The sequence below is a fragment of the Helianthus annuus genome, chromosome 8 (assembly GCF_002127325.2).
Source record: "Helianthus annuus cultivar XRQ/B chromosome 8, HanXRQr2.0-SUNRISE, whole genome shotgun sequence".
Lineage (NCBI taxonomy): Eukaryota > Viridiplantae > Streptophyta > Magnoliopsida > Asterales > Asteraceae > Helianthus > Helianthus annuus.
Window position 1 is genome coordinate 110,135,516 of NC_035440.2, and position 21,985 is coordinate 110,157,500.

Genomic DNA, 21,985 nt, shown 5'->3' on the forward strand with positions numbered 1-21,985 from the left:
AGTATAAGCGAAGAACCGCGCGATAAACGGTGCAGAGTGGTCAAGCGTCGAGTGGTAATCCTATCGGATGAAAATCCGGTCGGATGGTCATTCGATCGGATGTCAATCGGTTCGGATGGTCCTCCAATCGGATGGCCATTCGGTCGGATTGACATTCGTTTGGGAAGGATGTGTTTGTGTATGATGGCTTTGAAGTTTTCGTTGTAGCATTTTGAAAACAGAGAAGTATCTCTACCTTTCAGGTCGTCGATTGAACGGTCGTTCAATCGGATAGCGATCCGATTGGCGACATTTCTAGTGAGAAAAAGTTCACAGCAGGATGGTCATTCGTTCGGATGGCAATCCGTCAGAACTGTTGATCTTTGAAAATTATGAAAATGGTTAAGTGTTGAAGTTCCAAATATCAACCGATCGGATTGCCGTTCGATCGGATGGCAATCCGATCGGACGGCAATCCGTTCGACATTTAATTCATTTGAAAATTTGGAAATTGTTAAGTGTTGGACCTCAAGTGCAATCCGGTCGGATTGTCGTGCGATCGGATGGCAATCCGATTGGACGGCAATCCGTCCCAATGGTCTGATCGTCTTGAACTTGATTACTTTGAAAAGTTGGCTGTTTGCTCGAGACGGTATGGCAATGTACTAAACAACGGAACCTCGTCAAGTCCCAAGTCGTCCGATCGAACAGGAATCACCCAAATCCGATCAGTTTACTGGTTCGTGACGGTTGTTCATGTTTAACCTGAAATCGGTTGTATCTTCGATAGAAACCAGATCACAGACCGATGCTTCACTAAGAAATAAGTAGAAGACCTGAACGAGCTCCGATTCTATCGGTTTTGAGTGCATTGAGTGTAAAAGAATTGAAAGAAAGTTGGAAAAGTTTCTTTCAATCCTTTTAACGTTGAAAATGTTTAGATCTAGTCGAAATCGTTGTTTAATCATGTGGAAATCCTTCAGATCTGAGTTGTTCTCGGTGGAATGAGGTTAAAACTTGAAGTTCATAAGAACTCCATGATGACATCACCCTAGAACACCTCAAATCCACTGATTTCACAGTTAAAAGTTAAGATTCAAAGGTAAAAATGATGAAGAAGTGTGTGTAGATCATAGAAGTACAAGATTTGAATTGAAAACTTACAAGAATCGCGAGAAATCAAGAGAAAGAAGGTCTTGAGCGTGCTGGTCGAATGAGGGAGAGCTGTCACATCACTTATGATGTGACAGGGGGTATTTATAGGTTGCCAAAAATGGAAAGTGGAGTGCAAGTGTCGGAAGGCTCACCGATCGGATGGCACTTCGATCGAATGGCAATCCGATCGGACGACCATTCGATCGATTGGCCATTCGATCGAGGTGGTCCGACGAGTTGAGTTTCAGCATTTCATTTCGCGTGTTGAGCGTTGCGATGCGTTTAAGCGAGTTTCGATTAAGTGATGCGATAGATTAATAGTAACCACACAAATACTATATCTAATATACAATCATCAACTTATTTAGGATGATTATAGCTTGCGTTTAGTGTTTGCGATTAGATTGCTTTGCGATAGAGTTGCGATTGCGCTTCGATTAATCACCACAAACTTAAAACATAAGGTAAACATGCACAAATAACACATAAACAACACACACACGTAAAACAATATCCAGAACGCATAATTCGAGTTGAGAATGCGATTAGCGATAAAGCGATAAAACATGCGATAAACATTGATTAAACCTCGATTATTAATGGATACTCCACATAATACAACTAAAGCAAATAAATAAAGGATTCGATTGCCAGTCAATGAAGTAAAGTCAACAATTAAGTAAGGAGTGACATATCGCAATTATCAATCTTTTCTTCCTTTGACTTTCGTAACACGGGGTGTTACAGCCTCCCCCTTCTTAAGGGAATTTCGTCCCGAAATTAGGCCTTAGCTGTAACAAACAACTGCTGGTACTTCGCCTTCATGTCACTTTCGAGTTCCCAGGTGACTGCACCTCGTTTGCCTTCCTAGCAAACTTTCACAATGGGAATGCGTGAGCGCCTGAGCTTCTTGGTTTCTCGGTCCATGATCTCGACAGGCTTCTCCACGAAGTGTAATGTTTCGTCCACTTGCAGATCCTCAAGTGGAACTTGTAAATCCTGCTCGGCTAGGCATTTTCTGAGGTTCGATACATGGAAAGTCGGGTGGATGTTGCTAAGTTCCTCCGGTAGTTCGAGTCTGTAGGCCACTTTTCCAATCCTTTCCAGAATCTTAAAGGGTCGAACATATCAAGGCGCGAGCTTTCCTTTCTTGCCGAATCTGACCACACCCTTCCAAGGTGATACCTTTAGGAGTACATGATCGCCAATGTCAAATTCAAGGGCCTTGCGTCGTCTATCGGTGTAAGTTTTCTGACGACTCCGAGCTTTCAGCAGATTGTCTCGAATTTGGAGAATCTTGTCAGTCGTTTCTGGCAGCATCTCATGACCGGTTAGTTGCGCATCTCTGATCTCATGCCACACAATCGGCGATCGACATTTTCTTCCGTATAATGCCTCAAATGGTGCCATTTGTGTGCTAGAATGATAACTGTTATTGTACGAGAATTCGACCAAAGGTAAGTGCGCGTCCCAATTACCACTGAAATCTATGACACACGAGCGAAGCATGTCTTCAACAGTACGAATCATTCTTTCAGTCTGACCGTCGGTTTGGGGATGGAATGCGGTACTTAGATTAAGCGTAGTACAAAGAGAAGATTGAAATGTTTCCCAAAGACGTGAGGTAAACCGACCATCGCAGTCACAGATGATGTCACGAGGCGTCCCGTGTCGACAAATGATCTCGTCGGTGTAGATTCAGGCTAATTTTTCTACCTTGAAGCCTTCTCGCATCGGCATGAAATGAGCAGATTTAGTCAAACGGTCAACAATAACCCTGATGCTATCGTGACCTGAGGTTGTACGCGGGAGTTTCGTTATAAAGTCCATTGCTATGCATTCCCATTTCCACATCGGGATCTCGGGTTGCTCAAGCAAGCCAGATGGTCTTTGCTGCTCGGCCTTAACTTTCGAGCAAGTCGGGCACTTCGAAACGTAGATAGCGATTTCCTTCTTCATTCCCGGCTACCAACACCGTTGACGGAGGTCATGGTACATTTTGTCTGCACCAGGATAAATAGAATATTGAGACTTGTGGGCTTCGTCCAGCAGAATTTGACGCAAGTTAGTGCGTTTGGGAATCCAAATTCGGTCCAAATAACGGAATATCCCATTCAATTTATTCACTAACTGTTCACCATTATGGTGGATCCTTTCCTTCTTCAAAGTGCATTTGGTAAAACAAGCATGCTGTGCGTCATGGATGAGAGTTTCGAGATGGTGTTGGGTGTGAACGTTACGAATGCTATGCAAATAGCTTCGTCTGCTGAGGGCGTCGGCAACGACATTTTCTTTGCTAGGATGATAAAGAATCTCACAGTCGTAATCGTTGAGAAGTTCTACCCATCGACGTTGACGCATATTCAGTTCTTTTTGGCTGAGGATGTGTTGTAGGCTCTTATGATCTGTGAAGATCGTACACTTAGTACCATAAAGGTAGTGTCGCCAAATTTTCAACACAAAAACAACTGCACCTAGCTCGAGGCCGTGGGTTGTATAGTTCTTCTCGTGGATCTTGAGCTGACGAGATGCGTAGGCGATAACCTTGTCCCGTTTCATGAGAACACAACCAAGACAAAGGTTCGAGGCATCACAATAGACAATGAAGTCATCGTTTCCGTTGGGTAATGAGAGAATGGGAGCATTGCAGAGCATATGCTTGAGAGTCTGAAAGGCAGTCTCTTGCTCGGTTCCCCAAACAAAAGGCTTGTCTTTATGCGTCAAAGAAGTAAGCGGGACAACAATTTTTGAGAAGTCAACGATGAATCGACGGTAATAGCCCGCCAATCCGAGGAACGAACGAACATCGGATGGTGATTTTGGAGTAACCCAACTCTTAACAGCTTGGACCTTCGCGGGGTCGACGTAAATACCTTGACTATTGACAATGTGACCGAGGAATTGAACCTCCTCCAACCAGAATTCACACTTGGAGAACTTGGCATAGAGTCGATTCCCTTGGAGTAGCTCGAGAACCAAACGTAGATGCTGCGCGTGTTCGGTTTTCGACATTGAATAGATAAGGATATCATCGATGAACACGATTTCGAAGCGGTCAAAAAAAGGTTTACACACGCGATTCATCAAATCCATGAAAACCGCGGGTGCATTGGTTAAACCAAAGGGCATTACGACGAATTCATAATGGCCATATCGAGTTCGGAAAGCGGTTTTCGGTATATCTTCCTCCTGAATATGTAACTGGTGATAACATGAGCGTAAATCGATCTTTGAGAAACATGTAGCACCTTGCAATTGTTCAAACAAATCATTAATTCGAGGCAGGGGATAACGATTCTTGATTGTCAGCTTATTCAACTCCCTATAGTCAATGCACATCCGGAACGACCCATCTTTCTTTTTGACGAAAAGGACTGGTGCGCCCCAAGGAGAGGTGCTAGGGCGAATGAAACCATTATCAAGTAGTTCCTGGAGTTAGGTCGAGAGTTTGCGCATTTCCGACGGAGCGAGGCGATAAGGGGATTTAGCAACAGGGTTGGCTCCAGGAATGAGGTCGATACGAAAATCAATATCATGACTCTGGGGTAAACCAGGTAGATCATCAGGAAATACATTAAGAAATTCGCAAACCACAGGGACATCTTCCACTAACGTCTTTCCTTTCTTTTCCTCCTCCGCTACTACAATGTTTGCCAAGAAAGCTCTGTATTCCTTCCGGAGATACTTGCTTGCTTGGATACACGACATGAGATTGAGACCTTTCGTAGGAGTTTCGCCATACACACAAAGTTGATCACCATTAGCGAGCGAGAAGCAAATCATCTTATCGAAGCAAACGACTTCAACATGATTTTTGCGAAGAAAATCCATGCCTACTATGACATCAAAACTACCAAGCTGCATCGGAATGAGATCGATAGGAAAGATGTGATTGTTGAGTTTGAGAGTACAATCACGAAGAACATAATTGACAGCGACGATTCTTCCAGTGGCAACTTCTACATCGAACGTCGAGGGGAGATGGGCGCACTTACGATTAAGGAGCTTTTCGAATTCAAACGATACAAAACAGTTATCGGCTCCAGAATCAAATAAACACGAAGCATATATACCATTCACAAGGAACGTACCATTAACCACGTTGTTATCTGCTTGGGCCTGGCGGACGTTGATGTTGAAAGTACGTCCACGAGCTGCTGGTTGCTGGTGCTGCTGTTGTTGTTGGGGCTGCTGCTGTTGTGGCTCTTGCTTCACCACTCGATTAGGGCACATGTTTGCGAAGTGGTTGGGATCACCACATGCAAAGCAAGCTCTAGCGTGGATCGTGGGTGCATGAGCCGCTTGATGGCCTTGAGGAGCAGGAAGTAGAGCTTGTTGAGAAGGAGCTTGACCTTGAGTTGGAGCTGGAGCTGGAGTTTGACGTGGACCAGTACGGCAGTTGGCGGTGAAGTGGCCTTACATGTTGCAGATCACACAATATCTGCAAGCAATCCCCACGGGATGATGATAAGTACAAGTAGGGCAAGCCGGGTGAGGACCAGTGTATGCACGCTTAGCCGGCGGTGCATGGGTGTACTTGGCGGTGTTGGGGCTGCGGTTGAGCAGGTACATCTTGAAGAGGAGTGGCAGCTGTGACAGCGCAATTCTTGCTACTGTTGTTGTTGTTGTTGTTCTTTCTCTTGCGGCGGGAGGACTTTGAAGACTGTGGTGCGGCGGCGGTTTCAGCAGTGGGAGCAGCGGTAACTTGATGGAGATTCTTGGAGGCCTTATCAAAGTAGCCAGCTTTGACTCGCTTGTCGTTGATCTCAGCAGCGAGTAAGAAGGTTTCCTCAATAGTTGTCGTCTTCCCAGCTTGAACGAAATCAGCCACGCAATCCGGAAGAGCACGGATATACTTCTTGATGGTGATTTTGGGAGTAGTAACTTGACCTGGACAGATTATGCTCAGCTGCTTAAAGTGAGCAGTTAAACCAGCGTTGTCGCCATCCTTTTGTTTGATGTGCCAAAACTCATCCTCCAACTTTTGAAGCTCGTGGGGAGGGCAGAACTCTTTCATCATGATGTCCTTCAACTCGTCCCACGTTAGCCCATAAGCCGCATCATTTCCACACTTGTTTCTTTCGGCAGTCCACCAGTCCAGAGCCCTGGACTGGAAAACGCTGGTGGGGTTAACAGTGCGGAGATTATCAGGATAGTTGCTTTGGCGCAGGGTGACTTCGATAGAATCAAACCATTGAAACATGGCGGTAGGTCCATCTTCTCCGGTGAATTCTTTGGGTCTGCAGGCTTTGAACTGCTTGAAGCTAAAAGTGGCTTTGGGAGAACCTGTCCGGGACTCTTCAGAAGACTTGCTAGCGTTTTCATTTAGCTCGCTAACAATTTGCGGTATGACTTTCTCCATCTGCTTAGCGATGAGAGCAGCGATACACTTTTCTTCATGATTGCGATGAGCGGAGCGAGAGTTAAACGATCCAAATGACGAAATTATCTGCAACAGACATCGCCATAGGACTCAGACACTGTTTTGATTAAGTCGAGTATAGCCTATTATCTCACCCAAAGCTACTTTATATAAAGCACAGGAACACGTCTACACATAGGCACATATTCACACCGGCACATAAACCACGGAATCACATAAGCACACAACGCACGGAAGCACGGAATTCTGAAGGATCGATTTGACGATCAAGTGAGTCAATTAAAGTCAATACACCACTGTTTGAGTGGCGGAAACAAACAAACAGTGTTGAATCAGAGAGAATTGAGTAGAAAAATAGAGAATATCACTTTAACACACGTTTCTCATTAATATTTCACTTGAAAATCCGGCAGCAGTTCGGTATACAACTTGTGATTCCGTGCCAAATGAGAAACATACAACACCTATTTATATACTTTTGATTCCGCTTGAAATAACAGGTTCAAGTGGAATCACCAATCAAGCGGAATTACATAAAACAATCATAAACTTTAATTTCGTGTGAGTTGAACTTCTGTTTCGTGTGTGACTATTTCGTGTGATGTTGCAATGATGATGTCATATTGTGATGTCACATATATGATGTCATCATCAAGAATCATGACATCATTCTTGTTCAGATACGCAACAAATCCAAGACTCGATATAAGACGAAGTCAACAGACAAATGCACCAACAGTCTCCCCCTTGGATGTTGACGGAGTCTTTAGTACGAGACTTTAGTACGTCAAAACTTCAGTCTTAATCAGTCTTCACACTTTCTCTTCAATCACCAACATCAGCTATTCTTCAGATTCTGAGTCTGGCTCTTTCACTCTTCAAACTCCCTTTTGCTAACAGACTCCCCCTTAAGTTGTTCCGGGATCGTAATCTGATATAGCACTCTCTATCTTTTCAGCATTAGCAGCTTTCATAGATTCAGGACCGTCTCCTGGCTCTCCGTAGCAACAAGATCAGGAACCTGACTTTTACGTCTACAGACACCCCCTTTCGACAAGCTGGGATCACAATCTGGAATTAATTAGCTGCATACCTGCATATACTCTAACCAACAGTAAAATCTGACTTTATGCTTACCACTTGAATTTAAAATGATAAAATTGGTTTCAAATTAATGAGCCATTTAGACATTTCAAAAACATTTCTTATTTTAACAAAACTCTCCAACCCAATGTCGTTCTTCATGTTTAGAACTTAGAATTTTGAAAATCAGCTTTTCAACATCAGTTGTCGAAAATAAAATGAATTAAAATCTTTTTGATTTTTCAAAAATTTAAATAAGATAAAGTAAAATCTTTTTAAATTTTAAAAAAACTTATGCTAAAACACACTAAACTCTTTTTGGATTTTGGGAAATAAACTATATACAGACATATTTTTGTGAGTTTGCGTTAGAGGATCATATCAGTTTAATAAGACATATCAGCTGCACCGTTGATCTAAAAATTTACCACTTAAAGCTTTTAAACAATTCACCCTAGATTATCGATATTGTGATCAACTTAAACTCCTCTAAGATGTTCGTAATGCTTACTGATACGATTAGGGTACATTAGATAGCACTAAAGTCTTATGTGCCCCACGGTCTTAGCATATCCCCTCATCATGCAATACACTGACTCACGTAATGCTTTTAAACTTTCATCAACTGTGATTTGTGCAAAAATAACGCAGAATGTTTAAACATTAACAATCAGGTCGATACTTCCGTATACGCAGAGAAAGCCCAATGTTTAAACAAAATAAGAAATAAAAACAAGTTGAAATTGTTTAGGCTTTAACCACCAGGTCGATACTCCCGTATACGCAGAGGTGATCCAAAGCTTAAACGAAACACCAAAGAAAATAAAGCAGAACGTTTAGGCAATAATATCCAGGTCGATACTCATGTATACGCAGAGGATGTCCAATGCTTAAACAAAATAAAGAAATAAAACAAGTTTAAATCTTTGCAAAATGAAAAACACAGAATCACAATGAATTTTCAGCAAAGTTGTGAAAGCTTACAAACTTAACCGGTTTTATGTCCTAAGACAATCAGCGATTACCGAGCTGGCACACAGTCAAGAAGGACAAAACTATGTACTATGCGTTCGACCGTGTTTCCCACCAGACTTAGGCCTTTTGCTTTATGTTTGTATCATTTTCGCAAAACTACTAGTCTTAGCTGAGCCTATCGACACATCCCTAGTGAGACTGTTTAAAACATTATAAAACTTTACATTTCTCTAGCGTGCACTAATAGTCCACTGATGTACTATCATTTCCACTTTTTCACAACAAAACTCATTTTAATTTTTTCAATGTTTTTGGCTTTTTCAAATTTTCTATTTTTTTTTAATTTTTCTCCCCCTAAAATCAAAATTATATTTCAAATTTTGATTTTCTGGGAAAATTTGAAAAATAAAGCAGTAAACTATACAAACAAAATGACAAACTGATGAGAATTGCCTCAATTCGCCATCCACTTGTCTTAAAAAGTCAGAACTCACCCTAACAACAAACTATTTTCCCATTATGATTTCAAAACACTTAAGTTTGTTTTAATCAAAATGGTTTTTCCGGAAAAATTAGTCTTGTCTGCCATTTGACAAACATGGGGATTAATTCATCACACTATTTTCACCCACTTAAAGGTTTATGACAAAAACAATTTCAATAATCATACCACTTGTAAGATAGTTAAATCAAGTACAACATAATGTCCTTGATTAACCACTTGTAAGTCGAAATATCACTTAACAAACATCATTCACATATGTGATATTTTTAAGAAAGATTCCGATTCCGATTCCTGTTCCACGATTACCAACTTGGGAACTCCGGCAAGTCAGGTTTTTAAGCAAAGAATGCAGGCACCCAAGCCTGACTAGCCTTGGGTGTATCTGCACCTAAGCCTGACTAGCCTTGGGTGTATCTGAGTTATTTTTACTCGGGTTTTGAACATATCTTTTTGATTCATAAAATTCTTTAACCCCTTTTACCTTACCCTCAACCATTTTTCCAAAAATATTTTTCACTTTTCCATTGAACGCCTTTTCGACATCAAATCCTTTTTTTCAGAATAGAATTGATTCGAACTTTCCACTTTACCAACTTTTTGTGTAAAATTTTCAGCCCGCAATGGTGGAAAGTTGATATCATCCATTGGCGGAACTGAATTTTCTTCTTTTTGCTCAACAGGTGGCTCTTCTGACTTTGACGAGTCAGATTCATTGCCTACACGTGGCTCCTTTGTTTCCGAAGAAACAAATTCATCGCCATCCATTACTGAAACCGTTTGATTATCCAATTTTTCCTTTACTTTCCCTTTTGTCCTCAGATTTGTATCTGATGAGTTCGTTTTACTTGATTTTGCAGTCGAGTGAAGCGATTCATCAGCACTCTTATTAGAACCAACAGGTGTACCCGAGGACAAAATCCTTTCAAGATACTCTCTTGCTTTCTTTCTTTTCTTCCTCAGTCTGTCTCTCTGCCCTTGTGAAAGCTTCACTTTCTGTTCATTCACTTTCGGTTCTTTGGGCTTTTCATCACTTTTGACTGATTTCTTCACCATTCCATGAGATTCAACCCTTGATCTTCTCTTTGATTTCATTGGGCAATTTCTGGCAATGTGACCTTTGATTTGGCATTCATAATATCTTCTTGTCTCAAACCACTGATTCTGGCAGTTAACAGCAATGTGTCCTTCAACACCACAAGTGTAACACACTCTGTTATCGTACCATTCACCACTTTCACACCAAACGCTCAGATCATAACATTGTCTGGCTTTGTGGTAATCAGCACTTCTCCTGAAAGCTGGATTTGGCTTTGAAGCACTGTGGTCAAACCTGCACCACTCATTACCAATTTTCTGTGAGTTTTGATTTTTCAATTTTTGTGGTTTTTTATCACGATTGGATGATTGAATTGATGAGCTTTTATATTTGTTTTGAACATTTTCTAAATTTTTAACTTTTTGTTTCTGTTCCACTTTCTTCTTCAAAGGTTTTTGCGTAGAGCATTCACCCTTTTCAGTCGATTGCAGAACAGTTTCTTGAAATTTTTCTTTTAATTTTAAAAAGATTTTCTTTTTATCATTTTTTTCATTTTCATCATCAGTTTTCTCATCACAATCTGAATTGATCGGTTTTGAACATAATTGATCAATCATTGCTGCAGTGGTCACAAAACCTTTCAATTTCTTCTCAAGCTCATTAATTTGATTTCTTGTACTCTTATCTTCTTTTTCAAGCGGAGAGATTTTTTCAAGCTGAGAAGTAATTGCATTTTCATTTTCCACTATATTCTTTTCAAGAACAGATTTTTCATTTTCTAAAACTTTTATATGTTCTTGAAATTTTGCTTCATTTTGTTTCAGATTTTTGTTTTCCAATTTTATCCAAAGATCTTTGTTTTCTGAAGATTTTATGTTATCTTCAAAAACTTTTTCATTTTCTTTCAAAATTTTGATTTCCAATGTCAAACTCTCCATCTCTTTTAAGAGTTTGACATTGTCTGCTTTAGATTTATCACAGTTTAAGCACTTCTCAGACATCTTTTCAGCTTCAGCTTTCTTCTCAACCTTGATAGCTGAAATTTCGTCAACTTTCTCCTCTACCACTTAAATATTTTCCTCAGATTTGGCTTTTACTTCAACAGTTGCTGCTTTATGATTCTTTTCTCCTGAATCAGACTTCAATTTTCTAATCTTTTGGAACTCAAATTCTTGAGCTTGAATCTTCTCAACGAATTTGCTCAAATTGAAACTATAATATTGACCGCTCTTCTTCCAAGCTACAAATACGTTCCCCACACATCATTTGGTAAAGCATTTGCCAACATGTCAACCCACATCTCATCCATTTTGTTAATGTTCAAATTTCTCATCTCTATATGTAACTTGACATACCTCTAGATCAATTCTTTTGTAGACTCTCCCTTGATACCCTTAAAACTATCAAACTTGTTCTGTGCAATATAAAACTCATAATCCATGTTTCGGTATTAAAAGATTTACAAAGACAGATTTTCAAACGATACGAAAATTCACACAATCTAAAATCAATTCAATCACTTTATCAAACCACTGAATCAGATGAATATCCGATTGAGTGACAAAAATCCGGTGACAACGAATCGAGTGGGAATTCGCTCGGGCGAATATTCGATGCTTGACAAATCACCTGAAACACAGACAAATAGAACTGATTAGGATCGGGTGGTAATCCGTTCAGATTTCCACTCGATTTGTTGCACTTTTAAACTTTTAAACAGACAATTTGATTAAGTTGTGGCCCAAACACTTTATAACAGCCCAATTTCAAACCAAATTCTTTATAGCCCAAAACAAACTTGTAACACTAAGTTGAGCCCAAACTCTACCAAGATGCTTATCGGCCCACTTATCAAAATCAATTAATCACAGCCCAAATTTATCTCAATTCAAAACTTTGACAACAATTTTATCTTTAACTTCTTTATTTAAACAGTGGCCGACACAATCAATTCACAATTCTATTTGACCCTCAAATTGTTTTACTGATATCAATTTAAATGGACTAGACAATCAACACATGCAAACTTAATAGAAGATAGCCGACATTTTTAATTGTTGAAAAAAATATGATTGGGCCTTCATTTGTAAATCACATTACCGTTCAACATGACCGACAACTTTTATGATTCAATTATACTTCGTCAAAACATAGCACCAAATGCAATTAATGATTCTCGTGAAAACCTAATACTGAATTGCAATTAATGATTCACATGCAAAGGCCGATTATACTTAATGCAATTGTGTTTCACAAGATAAGTCTATTGGACCTCAAATTTTTATCGATTAAAGAGTCTAATTAATACGACTGATTCTCTTTTCAATTCAAAATTCGTCACTACCAAATCACATGCGCCACGTGAGAATTCAGAGAATCAAGTAATTGATTGGGCCGTAGACTATATACACGTGACGACTATTGGTTTTTTTTTAAACTGGTTGATGTAAACTGAAACAACTCTTCAAACGAGATACCACTTTCACTTAAAATCAAGTATCATTTTCACGCGGAATAAGTAATTTCAAACGGAATAGCTTGTTTCAAACGAAATCAGGTTGATTTTCAAACGAAATCACCTATTTCAAACGGAATCAGGTGTCATTTTCAAACGGAATCACCTACTTAAGCGGAATCAGATGTATTTTTCAAGCGGAAACAGATCTTTTTCAAGCGGAATCAGGTATAACTCAAGCAGAATCAGTAATTTCGATTGAAATTACCTCAATTTTCAAGCGGAATCAGGTATAACTCAAGCGGAGTCAGTAATTTCGCTTGAAATTACCTCAATTTTCAAGAGGAATCAAACTGTCTCGTTCAAGCGGAATAAGGTTTTCAGTCCATTTTTAGTAGTTTTAGTTCGAATTTTGATCTGATTCTCTCAAGGGTTTGTTAAAACACAGTTTTACACACATTATCAAAAACTCAGTCCATTATGTCCATTAAAATGTTCAGAAGTCCAAGAAAGTGTAGAAAAAATCACTGATTCAAGTGTATTGGCTCACAACTGGCTCTGATACCAATTGAAGGATCGATTTGACGATCAAGTGAGTCAATTAAAGTCAATACACCACTGTTTGAGAGGCGGAAACAAACAAACAGTGTTGAATCAGAGAGAATTGAGTAGAAAAACAGAGAATATCACTTTAACACACGTTTCTCATTAATATTTCACTTGAAAATCCGGCAGCAGTTCGGTATACAACTTGTGATTCCGTGCCAAATGAGAAACATACAACACCTATTTATATACTTCTGATTCCGCTTGAAATAGTCACAAAGAAGTTCAAGTGGAATCACCACTCAAGCGGAATTATATAAAACAATCATAAACTTTAATTTCGTGTGAGTTGAACTTCTGTTTCGTGTGTGACTATTTCATGTGATGTTGCAATGATGATGTCATATTGTGATGTCATATATATGATGTCATCATCAAGAATCATGACATCATTCTTGTTCAGATACGCAACAAATCCAAGACTCGATATAAGACGAAGTCAACAGGCAAATGCACCAACAAATTCACACTATATTTTGCACATATTCACCTACATATATTGCACGTATTCACCTATCACTCAAAGTTCACGCGTTCGGGAATGGCGATTGCGATTAGCGAGTACACAACGAGTAGCATAGCGAGCGAGTAACATAGCATGCAATTTGTTAGCGTATTGAGACAGATGTGCAGTGCGAATTGTGTGTGTCGATCAAAGCGAAAAGCGGAAAGCGTATAAATCACCAAAAAAATCGAAACATATAAACAAGTAAAACCACATAAACACATAAAAGTTCACATAAAACATCAAATATCAGAGTCAGCAGTTGCGGGCTCAGAATCGTAACATATAAAATCAGCGATTGCGAGCTTGAAATCGAAAAATAGGTTGTCTAAGGCTTGATAGATATTGACCACCCAAAGTGGTTCGACTTTTCTCAAGGACTTCAAGTATACGTTTTGGCCTAATAGACTGTGCTCTATCACCGACACACGGTGAATGGCACGCATCCTTTCGGTTATTTACGGAACTCGAATCGTTGGAATCCATCGAGACTTTGGTGAGAGTTTGTAAAATCAATAACAAGGAGCGGAACGAGTCATCAAGATTCGGGTTTCACCCCTAGCTTAACAACTTCATTCCTGTTTGTGCGATAGAATCACAAGATTGAGAGAGAAATGTCCGTCGAAGTACGGATTTCACTCCTGATTCAACGCAAATTCTCTTATTTATAGTAAAAATGCGGGTCGAACAAGCGATCTAATCGAGAGTTTGCGGTTTTAACACCTAATCTCGATCTAATCACTCGTCCATTTTCGAAAATAGTGTAGTGCGACTGCCTTAGGAAAGGCAGTGTGATAGTATAGCATGAGTGCGAGCGAGAATAGCAAGTAGGCTCGTACAAAACTCCTACTAGGTATGTACAAGTCGGACTGTTGGTACTTAAACTATAGACTAGGTCGTTTCTACGACATCGACCCGGACTAGGTCGAGTCTTGCCTAATTCCCTATAGTTATGGCTCTGATACCAATCTGTCACACCCCAACCGATGGCGGAAACATCGGGGCATGGCACTGAGCGAAACAGATTGTCCATGAGTATCCATAACAACTGTTAATTACCAGATATTTAAACGTCATGTCCCATACCATAACATATCCAAATAAAACAGTTATTACAAATAATTGTCTCAAAAACAAACACTGTTCCGACAACTCAGATTTAAGCGTGACATAACTAGACCCCTAGCTCGATTCACCAAAGCACAACATTCCTAACATCTTAAGCACCTGCCACATACGTTAAAATAAAGTCAATACACAAAGTGTAAAGGTGAGCATACAAGTTTGATAGTATAATAGAGTTCGAAATCGTTTACGCATAACCAGCATGTAACATGTAGTAAAGTGAAGGCTAGTAGGTTATCAACAGAGAAATATGCACAGACGTGACTGCGAGTTGTAGAATGCGCAACACATATCCCCACTGGGACACGTGAAGTAAAGCCCTTAACAACCCCTGTCCACGACATGTGCTGAGTCCAAACTATAGTAATATCGTTGCTAAGGTGTCAGGCAACAATCACTGTGTTAACATAACATACAAGCATTCATCGAATAACACGTAGCATGCAATAACGGTCAGCGTATAAATAGTGTTTGCATTGTATGTTGATTGTGAGTTGAATAAGTAATGTATGTAACACCCAAAAGTGCGTAAAGCAAAAAGGGTTCGAGTATACTCACAGATAGCGTTTAATAAGTAAACACTCTCTTGGATTGAAGGGAGCGCTGAGAGATTAGCCTGAACAGTTATCGATAGCATAAGAAAAGAACGGCGCGATAAACGGTGCAGAGTGGTCAAGTGTCGAGTGGTAATCCGATCGGATGACAATCCGATCGGATGGTCAAGTGAAAAGTTTGTTGTTTGCTCGAGACGGTATGACAACGTACTAAACAACGGAACCTCGTCAAGTCCCAAGTCGTCCGATCGAACAGGAATCACCCAAATCCGATCAGTTTACTGGTTCGTGACGGTTGTTCATGTTTAACCCGAAATCAGTTGTCTCTTCGATAGAAACCAGATCTCAGACGAATGCTTCACTAAGAAATGAGTAGATGACCTGAACGAGCTCCGATTCTATCGGTTTGAGTGCATTGAGTGTAAAAGAGTTGAAAGAAAGTTGGAAAAGTTTCTTTCAATCCTTTTAACTTTGAAAATGTTTAGATCTAGTCGAAATCGTTGTTTAATCATGTGGAAATCCTTCAGATCTAAGTTGTTCTTGGTGGAATGAGGTCAAAACTTGAAGTTCATAAGAACTCCATGATGACATCACCCTAGAACACCTCAAATCCACTGATTTCATGGTCAAAAGATAAGAATCAAAGGTGAAAATGATGAAGAAGTGTGTGTAGATCATAGAAGTAAAAGATGTGAGTTGAAAACTTACAAGAATTGCGAGAAATCGAGAGAAAGAAGGTCTTGAGAGTGCTGGTCGAATGAGGGAGAACTGTCACATCACTTGTGATTTGACAGGGGGTATTTATAGGTTGCCAAAAAGGGAAAGCGGAGTGCAAGTGTCGGATGGCTCACCGATCGGATGGCACTTCGATCGGATGGCAATCCGATCGGACGACCATTCTTTCGACTGGCCATTCGACGCAATCCGATCGGACGGCCATCCGATCGATTAGCCATTCGATCGAGGTGGTCTGACGAGTTGAGTTTCGGCGTTTAGTTTCGCGTGTTGAACGTTGCGATGCGTTTAAGCGAGTTTCGATTAAGCGATGCGATATATTAATAATAACCACACAAATACTATATCTAATATACAATCATCAAGTTATTTAGGATGATTATAGCTTGCGTTTAGTGTTTGCGATTAGATTGCGTTGCAATAGAGTTGCGATTGCGTTTCGATTAATCACCACAAACATAAAACAAAAGGTAAACATGCACAAATAACACATAAACAGCACACACACGTAAAACAATATCCAGAACGCATAATTCGAGTTGAGAATGCGATGCGATTAGCGATAAAACGATAAAACATGCGATAAACATCGATTAAACCTCGATTATTAATAGACACTCCACATAATACAACTAAAGCAAATAAATAAAGGATTCGATTACAAGTCAATGAAGTAAAGTCAACAGTTAAGCAAGGAGTGACAGATCGTAATTAGCAATCTTTTCTTCCTTTGACTTTGACTTTGACTTTGACTTTGACTTTGACTTTGACTTTGACTTTCGTAACACGGGGTATTACACTCCTGCACCCGCTGTTCACGCTAGAGCCTGCTTTGCATGTGGAGATCCCAACTACTTTGCAAACATGTGCCCCAACAGAGTGGTGAAGCAAGAGCCACAGCTGCAGCCGCAACAACATCAACAGCAGCAGCCTCAGCAGCAGTAGCAGCCAGCAGCCCGCGGACGTGCCTTCAACATCAACGCCCTCCAGGCTCAAGCAGATAACAATGTGGTTAATGGTACGTTCCTCGTTAAGGGTATATATGCTTCGTATTTATTTGATACTAGAGCCGATAACTGTTTTGTGTCGTTAGAATTCGAAAAGCTCCTTGTTGGTGCATCCGTCTGTCGACTTCGTCTAGTATCGAGTCTTGTATGTTTGTAGATAGATCAGGCACGGTGTACGAGAAATATGTCAAATATGGGTTAGAAGGTAATTTCGCACGAAATTGCAACTTGGTAATTCCATACGAAATTACTTGGTAATTTCACACGAAATTATAATTTCGTGTGAAACCTAATTTCGTTTGGGTATTCCATGCGAAATTAGCTCTCCTATAAATACCCATTGCGTCTTGTCATTTGTAACTTTCTGGCTTGACTACCGAACTGCTGCCGAAGTGTCAACTCGCTGTAAATCGTTGTCAAATCAATCAAAAGATAGTTTAAAGTGAATATCTAGCTGAATTGACTTGATACGTTTGTTTCCGCCTCTCGTATCAAGCAAAAACTCTTCTGATTGACTCGTTCAGGTCAGAAAACGATCCTTCAAGTGGTATCAGAGCTCAGGAGGAAGAGTTCATACCAATTCAGCTGCAAATTCTGATTTCTACACCTTCTTTTTCACAATTAACAAGTTTTCATGGACAAAATGCTTTGAATTTCACACATTATACCCGCAATAGTTTTTATCAAACCCTTAAAAGTTTCAGATCTTAAATCGGCTTAAAACTTGATCAATTTGACAAAATTCAGCTCGAGATGATGACATCAGCATAATTTAGCACGAAATTAGGGTTTAATTTCGCATGAAATAGCTTAATTTCGCACCAGATTGTAATTTCGTTTGAGAGGTTCACACGAAATTAGTCATTTCGCATCAATTTGAAATTTCGTTTGAGTATTTCACACGAAATTACCTATTTCGTTTGAAAGGGTGTAATTTCGTACGGAAACAGTAATTTCGCATCAGATTGGTATTTCGCTTGAACGGGTTATTTCGTTTGAAAAGGATATTTCGCACAAAGGGTATTTCGTTTGAAAGTTAATTTCATTTGAACTGACTGTTTGTGAAAATTTTAAAAATCTAAACATGGAAGAGGAATTTTATAACGCCTTTGCAACTCCGATCAGTATTGTCCAAAACACAATGTTGGAAAATGAAACGGGCACCATGCAAAAACCGCCAAAGCTCATGAATATCGAGGAGTATAAGGGATGGGAAGAACGATTTGAGAATTGGGTTCAAGCAAATTACTTGGATGCTTGGGAATGTGTTGAAACTAAATATGTTAGACCCATGACTGATGATGAGGAGATTATAGCAATTAAAGATTTAAGTGCAGAAGAGAAAAAGAAATACAAAGATGAGAAAATGATGACGAGTTTATTACATCAAGCTGTTAAGGAAGATATCTTGGTTTTATTGCAACACAATGGAACTGCATACTCTATCTGGAAAGCTTTAAAATCGAAGTTTGTTGGAAGTAAAGAAATGATCAAGAACAAGAAATCACTTTTGAAAAAGGAATTCGATTTATTTCGTGGGTTGAGAACTGAGAGTACCAAGCAGATCATTGAAAGATACTGCAATTTGTTAGTGAACATGAAGAGAGTAAGCATCACAAAAGATAATGAAGAGTTGATTGAGAAGTTGGCTGATGCGTTGCCACATGAAACTTGGGGCACATATTTGATGATGTTGAGAAATAAGAAAGATTTTAGCAATTTGACATTGAGTAAGTTCATTGAAAAGCTTGAAGCTCAAGAAATGGAACAAAGGAAGATTTCAAGAATGAAGGATTTTGATAGTGAACAAGATATTGGGCTGTATTACAAAGCAGGGTTGAATGATAAAACCAACGTGTCACCAAAGGTTGAGACTGCATTCAATGCAAAGAGTTCATCAGGAGGGTCATCTAAAGGATCAAACAGCAAAACAAGTTTTTCTTCGTATCCGTCATTTGATCCAAACTTGTCAGCAACCAAGAATGGCAAGAAGTTACAATGCAACATTGTATTGAATCATGAGAATGATCAGGATTATTCAGAAGAAGTTGCAAAAAGTCACATGTCTTTGTTGGGAATTGTTTTAGAGTATTATGGGAGTCTAGTGGCAGGAAGGATCGGGAATCCAATGCTGACAAAAGAGGATTACGATCGGATTGATGCTGAAGAAATGGAGCTGATGGATATAAAGTGGTGTTTGGCAAGTGTGTTGAGGAGAGCCGAAAAGTTTAAACAAATTACGGGAAGAGATGATTTCCGTGATGCAAATGTTTCTACTTTAAGATTTGATAAATCTAAAGTTACTTGTTTTCATTGCAGGGAAAAAGGACACTTCAAGAGAGAGTGCACAAATCGCGAAGCAAGTGGAGCTCAAAATCCATTCAACAACAATGATTATTATCGGAAAGTAATTTATCATCAAGTTGCTCAACAATCATATCAACAACAACCACAAACTGCTCATGCCAGAAAGGAAATTGAAGAATCATCAAAGAGAGCTTGTTTGGTCAATCAAGAAGATCAAAAATCATCAAAAGGATTCAGTTGGGACAAATATGTTTCAGCTGATGGTAAAGCATGTCTGATAGGTCAAGATGATGAAAAATTACCAGAAGGGTTTAGCTGGGAAAATTTCAATTGGGATGACTATGATCCTAACAAAACTTCAAATCACAAAGCTTTTGTTGCTCGAGTTGCCAAAGATAGTGATAATGATGATAATTATTATGCAAGAAGAATGGAAGAGCACTTGAGAATGATGGAGGAGAGTGACAGTGATGATGAAAAAGCTAAAAAGAAAAAGAAGAAAATTAAAACACCAGTCAACAGTGATGATGAAGAAGTTCCTGTAATAAAGTGAAAGATAAAAGAAGTTCCAGCTTTTAAAGTTGATGCAGAAGCTGATGCACAGAAGATTCCGGTGAAATGTGAAAATTGTGAAGCAGTAAAAAAGCAAAACAGTACTTTGATTCACAACTTGAACAGATTGAAAGAGTCTTATGACGTTCTGAACAAATCAATGAATCTGTACAATCAAACAAGTAGTGAACAAGCAACAGCCATGAAAACACTTCAAGGAGCTTTCATGACAAAGCAGAGAGTTGTCAACAACTACATTGAGAAGTGTGTTATTCTGGAACAAAAATTGGAAACTCAAATGATTGAAACAGAAAGAGTTAATAGGTTGTTAAAAAGTTACTCATGTACTTCTTATGTTATTGACAGGATTTATCCAACTGTTGAAGGCATGAAGGCTTTTGAAGAAGACACTGTAGGATCGTTTTGTGACCCAAACAAGTCATTCAGAAGAGAGTCTTATCTATACGAAAGGCGGAAACAGACGTATAGACTATGAAACAGCTTGAATATCACTTTAAACGTCTTGTATATTGATTTGATAACGATTACATGCAGTAGACAGACCGGCAGCACTTCGGTACACAAATCTGATTCTGTTCCAAATGACAACACCACTAGGGTATTTATAGTGGAGTCTTCACAATCTTCAGTCTTTATCAGTCTTTGGGCTTCCAGAATCTCGATCTGGTTCTTGTCTCACTCTAACTCTTTCTTCAGCTAATCTCGCCCTCGGATGATGCTCTATCAATCTCTGGCATCTTCCGGATCAAATTCCTAGCTCTTTCCTCTTCAGACTCTCTCTTTCTAACAGACTCCCCTTCAACTTGTGCTGGGATCGTAATCTGGCTTTCACAAGATCAGGATTGCAACCTTGCTTTCTAAAATCACAGAGTCCTCAGGTATCGGAACCTGGCTCTTTATCACTCATAATCAGGCTATCCTGCGCATCCTCTTCCTCAAAGTAAAATTTCACAAATTTATAATTTTGATAAAATTTAATCTTTATCTATCACTTGTAGACACATACTTTCCATGATTTGATCATTTAAAATTTCTGATGACCACTTGTAAGAAAACTTTTAAACACACTCTCCCAAACCAGCTGTCGTCATGTTTAGCACTCGGAATTTTGAAAATCAGCTCTTCAACATCAGTTGTTGAAAATCTTTTTGGATTTTTTCAAAATTTATGCTAAAACACAATGAAAATCTTTTTGGATTTTTGAATGAAATGAAATGAAATGCAGTAAAGAAATATATACAGACAATGTTTTTGTGAGTTCGTGTAAGAGGATCATATCAGTTTTTGAGACCAATCACTAGCACCGTTAAGCTTTAAACATTTTCAGTTCTAAACAGTTCACATAGATTGACGATATTGATGTCCACTTAAACTCAATCTAAAAACTTTCGAAATGCTTATCGATACGTTAAGGTATATTAATTTTGCACTAAATTCTTATGGACCCCACGATCTCAGCATATCCCCTCATCATGCAATACACTGACTCAAGTAATGCCTTTAAACTTTCATCAACCGTGATATGTGCGAAAATAAAGCAGAATGTTTAAACATTAACAATCAGGTCGATACTTTCGTATATGCAGAGAAAGTCCAATGTTTAAACAAAATAAGAAAATAAAAATAAGTTGAAGTTGTTTAGGCTTTAACCACCAGGTCGATACTTCCGTATATGCAGAGGTGATCCAAAGCTTAAACGAAACACCAAGAAAATAAAGCAGAACGTTTAGGCAATAACATCCAGGTCGATACTCACGTATACGCAGAGGATATCCAATGCTTAAACAAAATAAAGAAATAAAACAAGTTTAAATCTTTGCAAAAAAAAAAAAATGCACAATCACAGCGACCTTTTTAGCAAAGTTGTGAAAGTTCACAAACTTAACCTGTTTTATGTCTTTAGACAATCAGCGATTACCGAGCAGGTACACAGTCAAGAAGGACAAAACTAAGTACTATGCTTTCAACCGTGTTTCCTACTAGAATTAGGCTTTTTGCTTTA